Raw genomic sequence first — 10,854 nt, 5'->3', positions numbered from 1 at the left:
TCTCCATATCAGCCTCCTGTTTGTTTTCTTCATTACGCTTATTTATATATACTGGAATTATTTTATTTATTTGCTTGTTTACCTATTTCTTGTCTGTTTTTGCCAACTAGTATATAATAACTCTGAGAAAAGGGACCATCTTTGTGGTCCTGCCCTTATCAGCAGCACTCAGGGAAGGAGAGAACCCAATAAATGTTTGCTGAATGAATGAATGAATGATCGAATGATGTGAAGCAGGCAAGACTGTGGCATAAAGACATACAGTAGGCTCTACAGAGGGAAAAGCCTGAGTTAAGGCATGGGCAGAATCTATAAAATTATGAATCAAAAGGAAAAGAAGTTTTGTCTCCAAATCCCAAAATATAAAACACTGGGCTGAAGAGGCTGCCTTTGACATTTCAGGGAGGGGATTTTATTTATTTATTTTTTATTTTTATTTTTATTTTTTAAGTGAGGCGACCCTTGGTTGACCTCACAGACTGCAAAGACCTTGTCAGCTTACAACCCTTTGTTTTTTTATTTTTTTATTTTTTACGCCTATAGCACTCGGTCTTCCTAGGTGGTCTCCCATCCAAGTACTAACCAGGTCTGACCCTGATTAGCTTTCAGGGAGGTGATTTTAGAACAGTAAACTTGCGAGACTCATTAATTAAGAAGCAACCTAGGAGGATATATAAATGAACGGGAAATGAATATCCAAAAAATTTACAAATGACAATGTCATAAAAGTCTACCAAATGAGGCCTGGATGACGGGAACTGTTATAGGTGAAGGCCAGGGAAAATTCACCATCCATCCACTTTTGTGAAAGTCATAGCTCTTGTCAGTCTGGGTTTAATTCAATATAAATAAAAGTAACTACTGTGTTTTTTGTTTTATTTTGTTTTGTTTTAAACGGAGAGCGGTACTAAGTGCTTTTATTTTCCCAGGTCTGTTTGGAGGATACTCCCTTTATACTGGTTAGGAAGCAGAGGCTTGAGAGGCTAAGAAACCAGCTAGAGGTCACATTTGGTGAGGGGAAGAGCCAGAGAATAAAAGTAGTACTGTCACTAGAGCCCTGTTCCTACCTTCTGTCCTGATCCTAATTAAAATTCAGCATCCCAAGCCCTAGGGAAAATGGCAAGAGACATTCGCCTTTAGCTTTTACTTCTCCATCCTTTACTCTTTTAGGTGGTTCCTACCCAGCCTTTAGAAAAGCCAAGTCCCCCTCCCTGACCTTTAGAAAAAAAAATGAAAGCTTATAAGTCATTAACACGTTAGCATGAATTAGCTAATGACCTTACAGGGAAACCACTGACCTTTGTGAGGTGAAACTATTTTGACCAGAGGCCTCTTCCTCTCCCTCAAGTCCTAGAATCAGAGCTGTTACTCTTGGGTCCATGCTGGCTAATGAGCATGTGCAGGCAGAGGAGCTCAATAAAGATTGACTGATTTATTGATTAATGGGAGCGAGGCTGAGCTTAATCTTCCCTTGCAGCTGCTCCTTTCCTTCCCTGTCTCTGGAGAAGGGTGTTTCGCTCCACCCAACATCCCCACATATTGCTTGCCCCACTCTTTTGAACTGGGACTTAATGGGAATTTGCTGTGAAGTTAATTGGAGGCAGAAAAACATCTAGAGACCCCAAAGAGGAGGGGCCAGACCCGCAGCCCCAGTGCTGAGCTCCTGGCAAGGCAGGAATCTCCATATCACACAAGGGGAAAGCCGATCAAGGCTTTCCCACTGCCAGAGCGGTGTAGGGGGTGCGACCTTAATCCCCCAGAGAAAGGCCCCACCAAAGCAGCTTCAGATCCCCACCTCTGTGTGCGAAGCTGTGAAAGAGCTAGAAAGGGCTCACAGACAGACGCTGGCAAGTGGCACTTGTGCTCCTGGCTCTCCTTGCATATTGGCTGAAAGGGAGAGAAGCCGGTATCAGAGTGACATTCTAGCTGGTAGGTAGAGAGTGCCTGGCATCTGGCATGGAGCTGGGCATACAAGGCCTCATCTGGGCAGGGGCTGCCTGCCACCAGGTGCTGAGGGTACAGTGTGGCTGTGGCAAAGACAGCAGTGGTGTGAGGTTGCCCATAATCAGGAACATTTGTGTCCAAGGCCACACGGCACATTTTTATGTTTAGTTTTGGAGGCTGCACTTTGCAAAGGACACATAACAACTAATACATACACATAGTATGGAGAGGGGGTTTTACACTGTTTCATACGAGCAACCATGGAAAAAATTGCATCTGTTTATCCTTGTTACAAATAGGACCTAGAAGGTACCTGAAAGCCAACTTCAACTACCGGTAGAGTTGTGACACAGAAGATGGTTTTGACTTATTTCTCTCCAGTGCTTTGCTTTAGGACCAATGAGTAGAGAAGGTGGAAAGAGGAAGGACGAGTTTCTAAAGGAGGAGTTTTCTTATGATCAAAGGCATCTGAAAGCGAAGTAGGCATTCCCAGGGGTGTTGAGCTGCTCATATTCGTGGGCTCAAGAAGAAGCTGAGGGATTGGCACATACATTGTGTAAGGTGCTCAAGCATCTGAAAAGAGATTATCAGACCGCTGAGGGTCCCTGCAACTCTGAGCTGTAGAGTTCCAAGAAGTCAAGATGGTAGCAGCATCTGCCCGTTGGCAGGATCAGGATAGTGGAACAGAAAATCCGCAGAACTCTCTACCTGTGCACAGGTAGCTGGGCACCAAGTCCTTGCTTGTTCTCCTGCAGAAAAGACCAGCATGGACACTCAAAAACAGCCTTTCAAGCACTGGGGTTAAAGGGGATTTTAGAATTCACTTCCAAATATCTCTAAACTCCAAAGCCTGGAAAGACAGAGTCTTAGTGAAAAGAACTTGTCTTTACTAAATATTTACCATATTGTAGACCTGTGCTGCCCCATATTGAAACCATTATCCATAAGTGCTTGGTATGTCCACACTGAGTTGTATAAAATACATTTAAGATTTCAAAAAGATTTAGTCCAACAAAAAGAGTTTAAAGATATCTAATTTATATATTTTATACTGATGTTTTGTAATGATAGTATTTTGTAATATATAAGTAAATTAAGTTCACCTGTTTCTCTTCTTTTTTAAAGAATGAAGCTATTAGAAAATTTAAAATTACATACGTGGCTCACATTATCTCTCTATTGAACTGTGCTGCTCTAGACCCAGGGTAAGTATTTCTGTTTATTATCTTATTTAATCTTCAAGACTATTCCATGAGGTGGGCATTGCTATCACTCCCATTTTATTAAAGAAGACACTAGAATTTAGGAAGGTTGAATAACTTCCCCAAGGCCATGCAGCTAATATGTTGCTGACTTGGGATTTGAACCCAGGTCCCCCAGACTCTGGGACCATGCTCTCCTGCTTTATGTTGCTGTATTGACATCCTCTTTAGAGAATTGCTGCTATATTATAAAAAGCCAAAGGAAAGAGCATGAGAAATGATTGTGGAAATGCTGACAGCAGCTAAACTACATAATTAAAAATGCAACAAGGCCTCTAAAGTATGCGCCGTAGGGGCAGGAATGGACAATGAATCTGACTCTAAGTTCCACCACAAAATCGTGTCCTCAGAAAAGGAAGACTGCAAATCCAGAAGCTTGGAAATGCACATGATGGGGAATTTTAACGTTTCAGAGGTGAAGGGCCGTCCAGGGTTAGAACTTCCCCAGGCCTGAACTCTAGGCGGGATTCAGGCTGAGGCAGGGACCCCTTTTACCTCATGAAGAGCCTTAGGACGAACACTTTCTGCGGAGTTGTTTGGTGGCATCACTGGTGGAGCAGGGAGTGGAAAGGAGGTTAGAGGTGTCCTGCGGAGAATTTAAACAGCGCTCTCTCTGGATTCTGATTTAACTAACTCATAAATGACCATCCTGTATTTGGAACTGCTTTACCTGATTCATGAAGGCATTTCTTTCTTTTTTTTCCTTCTAGTTAGTATAGTGAGGGAAATTTTGTCTTGTTTCGAAGGGATTCTTCACATTTCTCAATACACAAAAAGCCTTCTCTCTCCCTGTCCTGCCCCAGTGCCTCCCTTGAGGAGAGAGTGTTACTGGCCCTGTTACACTCCAGGGTGTCTCCAAGCCAGGCTGTGGTGGGCTGAGGGCTGCATGTCGGGGGGCACCCCAGGGCTTTGCCCTGCACTCACACTTAGGAAAACAAAGGGTACCTTAGGCTATGGAGGGTGGGGAAATCGATGACAGACAGGCCTTCTGTCGTTCTGAGTTAGATAAATAAGTACACCCCCTCTTCTCCAAATAACATTCAGTTCAGAAGACTCATGAGACAGAAGCAAATGGCCTGTGCAAATATCTGACTGAATGAAGGGAGAAAGGAGCCATGGTAATGATTTTACCTGCCCAAAGGGAAGAGGAGTGGGAGTTGGAAGGGAAGTGATTGACTTATAATTACACTGACTGGGGACTCTGGGGTTGTGATCACAGAAAATTACTAGAACTTTCCATAGCCCTAGAGCAGCAACAAACCCCCCAAAGCCCAAGGCTCTGAAGCAGGTTGGCTGCAGTCACCTCTGGGTCTCTCAGGAGGAGGTGGGGCACGTGGAGGGGGGAGTGGGATCCTAGCTAGCTTGAGAGGTTCAGGGCAAAGTGGCAGTTGGGACTGTTTCAAGGACCACCCAGGATCATGCAAGGGGGTGTGGGAGGCAGGAGATGAAACAGAGGGAACATTTTTTAAGCACAAGCATAAAGGAAATTTGAGGGTCCCATCCTCCCAGCTTCCAAGGTCTGGAATTATGGTGGGACCCACAGATAGGACAGACAAATGAATGACCCTTAGTTCAGACCCATAGTTCCTTTAGCTCTGCATTCTGGGTCTGCGAGAGGCCCAATGTGACTTGAAGGAATATAACTGTTCTCCTTAATGACCTCAGAAGGTTAGGGCTGCACCTGCAGACACACCCTGACAGACTTGCCTGCTGGAATTTATCCAACCCCTTCAGAATCCACTTTTGTTTCTAGTGCGTTTCTACTGGTAATATTGTTAGCAGTAATGGCTACGACCAATCAGGGGTCTGAGCAGGGTGGGGTAAGTCAAAAAAGGACATCTTTTTGGCCCAAGGTTGCTGCACTAGATGTCTGCTGTCATCTGTGCCTCTGTTTCGGGAGAGTGGGGAGAATAAGGCTGTTGTGCTTCTGAAATAATCCCCAAGTCCCATTAGCCCCAGGAATTCCATCAAAGTCCTAAAGGAGAAGGTAAATTAATAAACTTGGGTTTTCTGTCTGTATATTTTCCCAGCCCACATGGTAAGTAGTTAATGCAAATGAAATAAATGTCTGAAAGATGTAAATGATGGCTTCGTAGTTATGTTTTTCCAAAGACCATTCATTGTAAGGCAGTGGTAAGAGGGACTTATTGAGCTAACTGCTTCGCAGATGCTCCTGCTTTATTCAGATTTTTCCCTTTATGGCACCACCAGTGAAAATCTACCAAGTTATGTCAATTCAGCCAGAAAAATACACAAGTCCCCCTTTTCTTATAAAGGAGTCGCATTATTTTAAGCTGCTTAGGGGAACATTCTAGAGTTCCAGACAGAGGCTGAACAAATCTTGTCGTTTGACCAAAGTCTCAGTTAAAACACTGAAATAATAGCAATAATTTCAAAGTCCAACATGAGATGCCCAAATGACTTCTGGAATTAAAAAGGCCTTGAAAGTTAAAACTAGCTCAGCACTCACCAGCTCCTTCCCACCATACACTCTACCTCTTACTCAGAACTGTATGGAAAGTAAAACCCCCACAGATCCAGCTCTGCCACACAGTGTTAGCAAGCGAAGTGCAGAGCAGGTCACAGTGTTTCTAATTCAGATTAATGACCCCGTTCAGCCCTGTCTCCTTAGCAGGAAATTAGAAAGTGTAGGAAGGAGCAAATAGTGATTTATATTGTGTGACTCTGGGTATTGGCAGTTGTGCTCGTTAAAAGCTAAGATATTGTTTTGATATAAAATAATTGAGCCTGACTTATTTATGGGATAAAATATTCTGCATAATGGGGGATCCCTTTCACAAAGCTAGCTGGTTACATACCCATGTGCTTGAAGGACAGAACTGACCTTTGCCCATTTTGTGTTTGCTGCAGCTCTGTCAGAAACAGTAATTTGGGGCAACAGCCTGGTGGGGTGTTGTACTTTTCTTGTACTCTGCTGTTGATTCCATATCTCTTCTTCCTTTCCTGGTCATCTCTCCCCACCCAGTTTAGTCCTAACATTCCCTTCTCCACGTTTACTTCTTCAGGAAACATTTAATTTGAGGGCTTCATTTGTCACTTGTTTGTGTACAGCCATTATCTTTTTCCCAAGTCTTATTATCTCTCCATTCCTTCTCTAAATCCTCATTTATAGCCATGCATATCCATTCTATCTCTCTTTTGCCCTTCATATTTTGTCTGTTACCAAGAGCTACTCCTTCCTCTTTGGATTCAGCTGTTTTCCTTCATTTTCACACTCAATATATAAAGTGGCTCAGGCTCTTGTTTAAGAGAAGGAAATGATTTCTTTGAATAAAAAATCACGCAGAGCTCAGTCCCTGGGCATGCCCAATAAGCCTTACCCTATGAGGATGCATCCTTTGTTTCATGTGCTAGAGATGTGTCTACCCTCAGATGACATACTGAAACAGTGTCGATGAGAACTAAGAGAAGTTGGATGAGCTTCGGAAATATGTGCATCTGAGAAGTCATTTCTAGACCCGGATGCGTATTAGAATCTCCTGGGTGGCTTTTTAAAGTGCAGATTCTTATTAAATCTGAATATCATCTCCTACCACTCTCCCCCTTGCACACCCTCCTTCTGCCACTAGTCTCCTTGCTTTCCTTTGAGCACGATGAACACATTTCTGCCTCAGAGCCTTTGTACTTCCTCTTTGGAACTCTCTTCACCTAGATATCCACATTAGCAAAACAGAATCCCTCCATCTGCCTGTTTTCACTTTTTTTTCCTTTCTCTGGATCTCTTCTTCTGGTCATTTTTACTTCTGGTCATTTTTTCCTCCTAAATAATGAACTCTGCGAAGGCAGAGATTTTCTCCGTTTGGATTACAGCTTTATCCTTAGAGCTAGAAATAAGTTTCACACATAGTAGGCACTCCAGCAGTGTCTCCTGAATCAATGAATGAAGACAGACCAGAATCTAGGAAGGCTTATTCTAAACTGATGATTCTTAAACTATAATCCCTGGACCAGCAACTTTAGCATCATTTGAGAATTTCTTAGACATGCAAATTCTTGGGCTTCACACCAGTCCTGCTAAATTAGAAACTGAGAGGCAGCTCTGTGTGTTTCGACAAGCCCTCCAGGTGACTCTGTGCTGGGTAAAGCTTGAGAACCACTGCTCCAAGACATTGTTTTGGTGCCACGTTATCCTTTGCACTTGTTACTATTTGTCAAGGCGAAAAAAAGAAAAATCTTACGGCACTCATATTTAACATTACAGTACTCAGTCTATTTCCTAATTATTTCAGATGCATTGGATCAGGAAGCTGGCTTGTCCTGTGGTCTTAAAGCATCTAAGAAGAACTCAGTACACATTTGTTGGCTGGTTGATTTTGCAGTGTTCCTTGGATATCCCTTCTTTTGGCTCTAAGTGACATAAGGAAAAAGAAAGTTTATACTTCCACTTAGAGTACGAGTATATCTTCTATTAGAATATAAAAAACACATTAATTAAAAATACTTATAGGTTGGTTAATTTTGACTCATGTTTTGTTACTTGTTAAGAGAATATTAAAGTAGTGAAGAACATGAGTTTAGGAGTGAGATTTGGGCTGGATCAGGCTTTATTTGGTAAAATGGGCAATAACACCTATCTTGAAGGATTAATAACACTGGCTCACAATTGCTCAAAGTAGAAATTAATAATAATAATAGACATTTTATAACATAATATGTAACATTTATTATGTTGGTGTGTGTGTATATGTTCATGTGTGTGAGTGTGTGTGTGTGTGTGCATGTGAGTGTAATTATTAAGGCAGAAAACAGTGGAAAGTATATTTTAAAACAGTGGTTCTTACACAGTGGTCTTAAGACCAGCAGCAGCAGCATCACCTAGTTATTGTTAGAAATGAAAATTTCTGGACTCCGCCCAGATCTATTGCAATAACTCTGATAGTGGGCCTAGCAATCTGTTTCAACAAGCCCTCCAGGCGATTCTGAAACATGCTCAGTTTCGGGAACCCTGCTTTAAAACACACACACACACACACACACACACACACACACACACACACACACTTTCTCTCTCTGTCTCTGTCTCTCTTTCTGTCTCTCTCTGTGTCTCTATCTCTCTGTCTCTGTCTCTCTCTGTCTCTCTATCTCTCTGTCTCTCTGTCTCTCTCTGTCTCTGTCTATCTTTCTTTCTCTCTCTCTCTCTGGTATGACTCTTCTGGGAAACAATCTATTAACAGATAAAAGACCATGGTAGCCAACAACTAGAGAATTCCTGCTAAGGGACAAGTCAATAGGGTCCAAGTTGTTCAAATTTGGGAAACAGACCCAGTTTCTGGTTTCTGTATCAAACCCATTCAGCTTTCTGACAGGTCTTTGAAAAATGAGGTTCCCAGTAACAGCCCTCTCTCCCTCAAATGTTTCCCTGGCCTGCAGCAATTAAACTGCTGAGCAGGAAACTGGACTTGATGTCCAGTTAACCCTTTGTCAGCTAAAGCACAGAGACAATTTGTCTTGCTGAGGAGATTTTCTTCTTAACTCCTTTCCTTCCCACCGTGCTACAATGCAAAACTGTCTCCTAAAACATCTTGTTGAGCTTCCATGTATGTGTCTATGTGATTGAAACAGCCAGGTCAGAGATCAACAGAGGTGAAAGGTTATTACAAACTAAATGCAGCCGCTGAATCTCCTTGTGCTTCTCCTTGGTGTCAGGAAGACAAATAGCATTTAAAAAAAATTCTCCCAATGAAGCAGTTCTCATTTTCTCCTTTCTCATCACCCCCCAAGCATTTCTTAATGAACTACAGCTCAATCATCTATGAGCCTGATAGTTTTAAATCCGAGCATAGCCTAGCTAGAAACGATCAGAACTGAGTTGATTAAGCCAGCTTTCTGAGTGCTTTTGTCCTTGTGTTATTAAGTTTGGGCTTTTACCACAGTCCAAGGCCTTAGTGCTACCCCTTATGACAATATCAAACAAACGTATACTAATGTCAAGCCAGTCCTTCAGGGCTAGGCAGGACTGGGTCGCTGGGAAAACACCTCCTGGTTATTGATAATTGTGGTGTCTTTGTCTTTTACATACGTTCATTGCTTTTTAATAGCCACATGTGCTTTATAGATTTTCCCTGTGAATTTTGAATTCTAGACCAGTATCTTCCACTGTCTACTTGGGGATTTCTCAGGGAGCCCAAGCTAATTTGAACGTGAGCTTAAGCAAAAAGCATTTGAAATCATAATCTTATTTAAGCCACATCTGTTAGAATCCAGTAACTCTTTGTTAAGGAAAGACAAGCCTGTCTCCCTGTTTCTCAGTTTCTAAAGTTGAGAAGAGTTTTGAATTTGGCAAACATAATAGGGGCCTACCAAAAAAATCCAAATGATTATCTCTTTCATGATAAGAATCACCTATATTGAACCCAAACTTTTTTTAAAAAAATTTCTTTATTTAAATTAGTTTCAAGTATACAGCACATTGGTTAGACATTTATATAGTTCATCAGATGATCCCCCCAATCCAAGCTGTGTAGTACTCAACACAGTGCTTTGCTCACAGTAGATGCCCAACACCTTTTTTTGATTCAGTAATGTTTACAAAGGTGGGTTTTAGCCACATAAAGCATAAACACTAGAATGGAGATATAAGAGATGGAGATATCTGATTTTATAGTAAAATGAGAATTTATTAATCAAATTTGTATTTCTACTCTGTTGGTGCAGATGATGGAGGAAGGAATTGGACTTCTGCTTTTAAATGAAAATATGTATGTAAAGCAGCTAATATGCATCCACTTCTGTCATATAAGTGCTCAATGAATGTGACTCTCTCGCCCCACCTCAGGTGAGCGATGGCCAATCTACCTACCAAGGGACAATCCTGCTAAAGAGTGGGTAGGGGTCAACACTGTAGTCAGTGGTTTCTCCACCTTGGCCTGTGGACCTCTGTGGGCAGGGTGGGTAGGCATGATTGTGGGAGGAGTAGATAAAAGGTTTGCAGAGTATTCTGCAAAAGCTTTTAAATCTATATGTGCAGTGAACATTACATATAGATGAATTAAACACTATCTCTTACACAGAATTTCTACTCTTTCTCAAATATCTATATGAACATTATTGCGGTTAATAAAACACATATTTATCTATAATCATTGCAAAATGAATTGCAATATTTTGCCATCCTGTGTTTTCTCAGCTGCTATCAAATGACGTCTGAGAAATGTTCTGAGTAGAACGTGTTTCCTCATGTTCAAAAACAGGGGAAACTGCTGTTCTAGAGCACTGCGTAAGGTTGGGATTCCCGGGTGTGGTCCTAAGACCTTGTAGCATCTGTATAAAGTGCAGATTGTCCAGCTCCGTCCCTGACAGTCTGGATTAGAATCTCCCTGGCTGGAAATTGCAAACCTGCTTTTAAAACAAACTTCCTAATGCCAATTTCGCCATGCCTGGAAGTCTGAGAACCATGGGCTTAAGGAAACTGGAAAATACCTTCACATAATTAGGAGTCAGCTTCAGAAAGTTAAAGCTTTGTTTTTTTCAAGTTTTACCTGAAGATGGAATGTTTCCTTTCACTTTAAATCCTTGCATACTGTCCAGAAGCTTGCTAGAATATCTATCCATCATGTCAGATAGTCTACTGACAATGTTAAAATGCCGTATCACTGCTAGAACTGTAAAACCATAGAAAAATAAATTG

At 41.8% G+C, this 10,854-nt stretch overlaps 1 long non-coding RNA gene across 2 annotated transcripts in view; it reads left to right on the top strand.

Moving 5' to 3' along the window:
* The window catches only part of LOC111742310, a 94,530-nt gene that overhangs the window by 56,486 nt on the left and 27,190 nt on the right, over positions 1–10,854 (top strand). Inside the window, exons 4-6 of one of the 2 annotated variants that reach the window (XR_002781271.1) lie at positions 2,326–2,423; positions 3,070–3,149; positions 9,882–10,002. This is a non-coding gene — a long non-coding RNA (uncharacterized LOC111742310). The remainder of the gene's footprint in view (positions 1–2,325; positions 2,424–3,069; positions 3,150–9,881; positions 10,003–10,854) is intronic. The other variant, XR_002781272.1, reaches the window with a different exon arrangement.

Source organism: Pteropus vampyrus, unplaced genomic scaffold (assembly GCF_000151845.1).
Source record: "Pteropus vampyrus isolate Shadow unplaced genomic scaffold, Pvam_2.0 Scaffold91, whole genome shotgun sequence".
NCBI lineage: Eukaryota > Metazoa > Chordata > Mammalia > Chiroptera > Pteropodidae > Pteropus > Pteropus vampyrus.
Note: the sequence above shows the minus strand (reverse complement) of the source record. Positions and strands in the feature narration are given on the sequence as shown.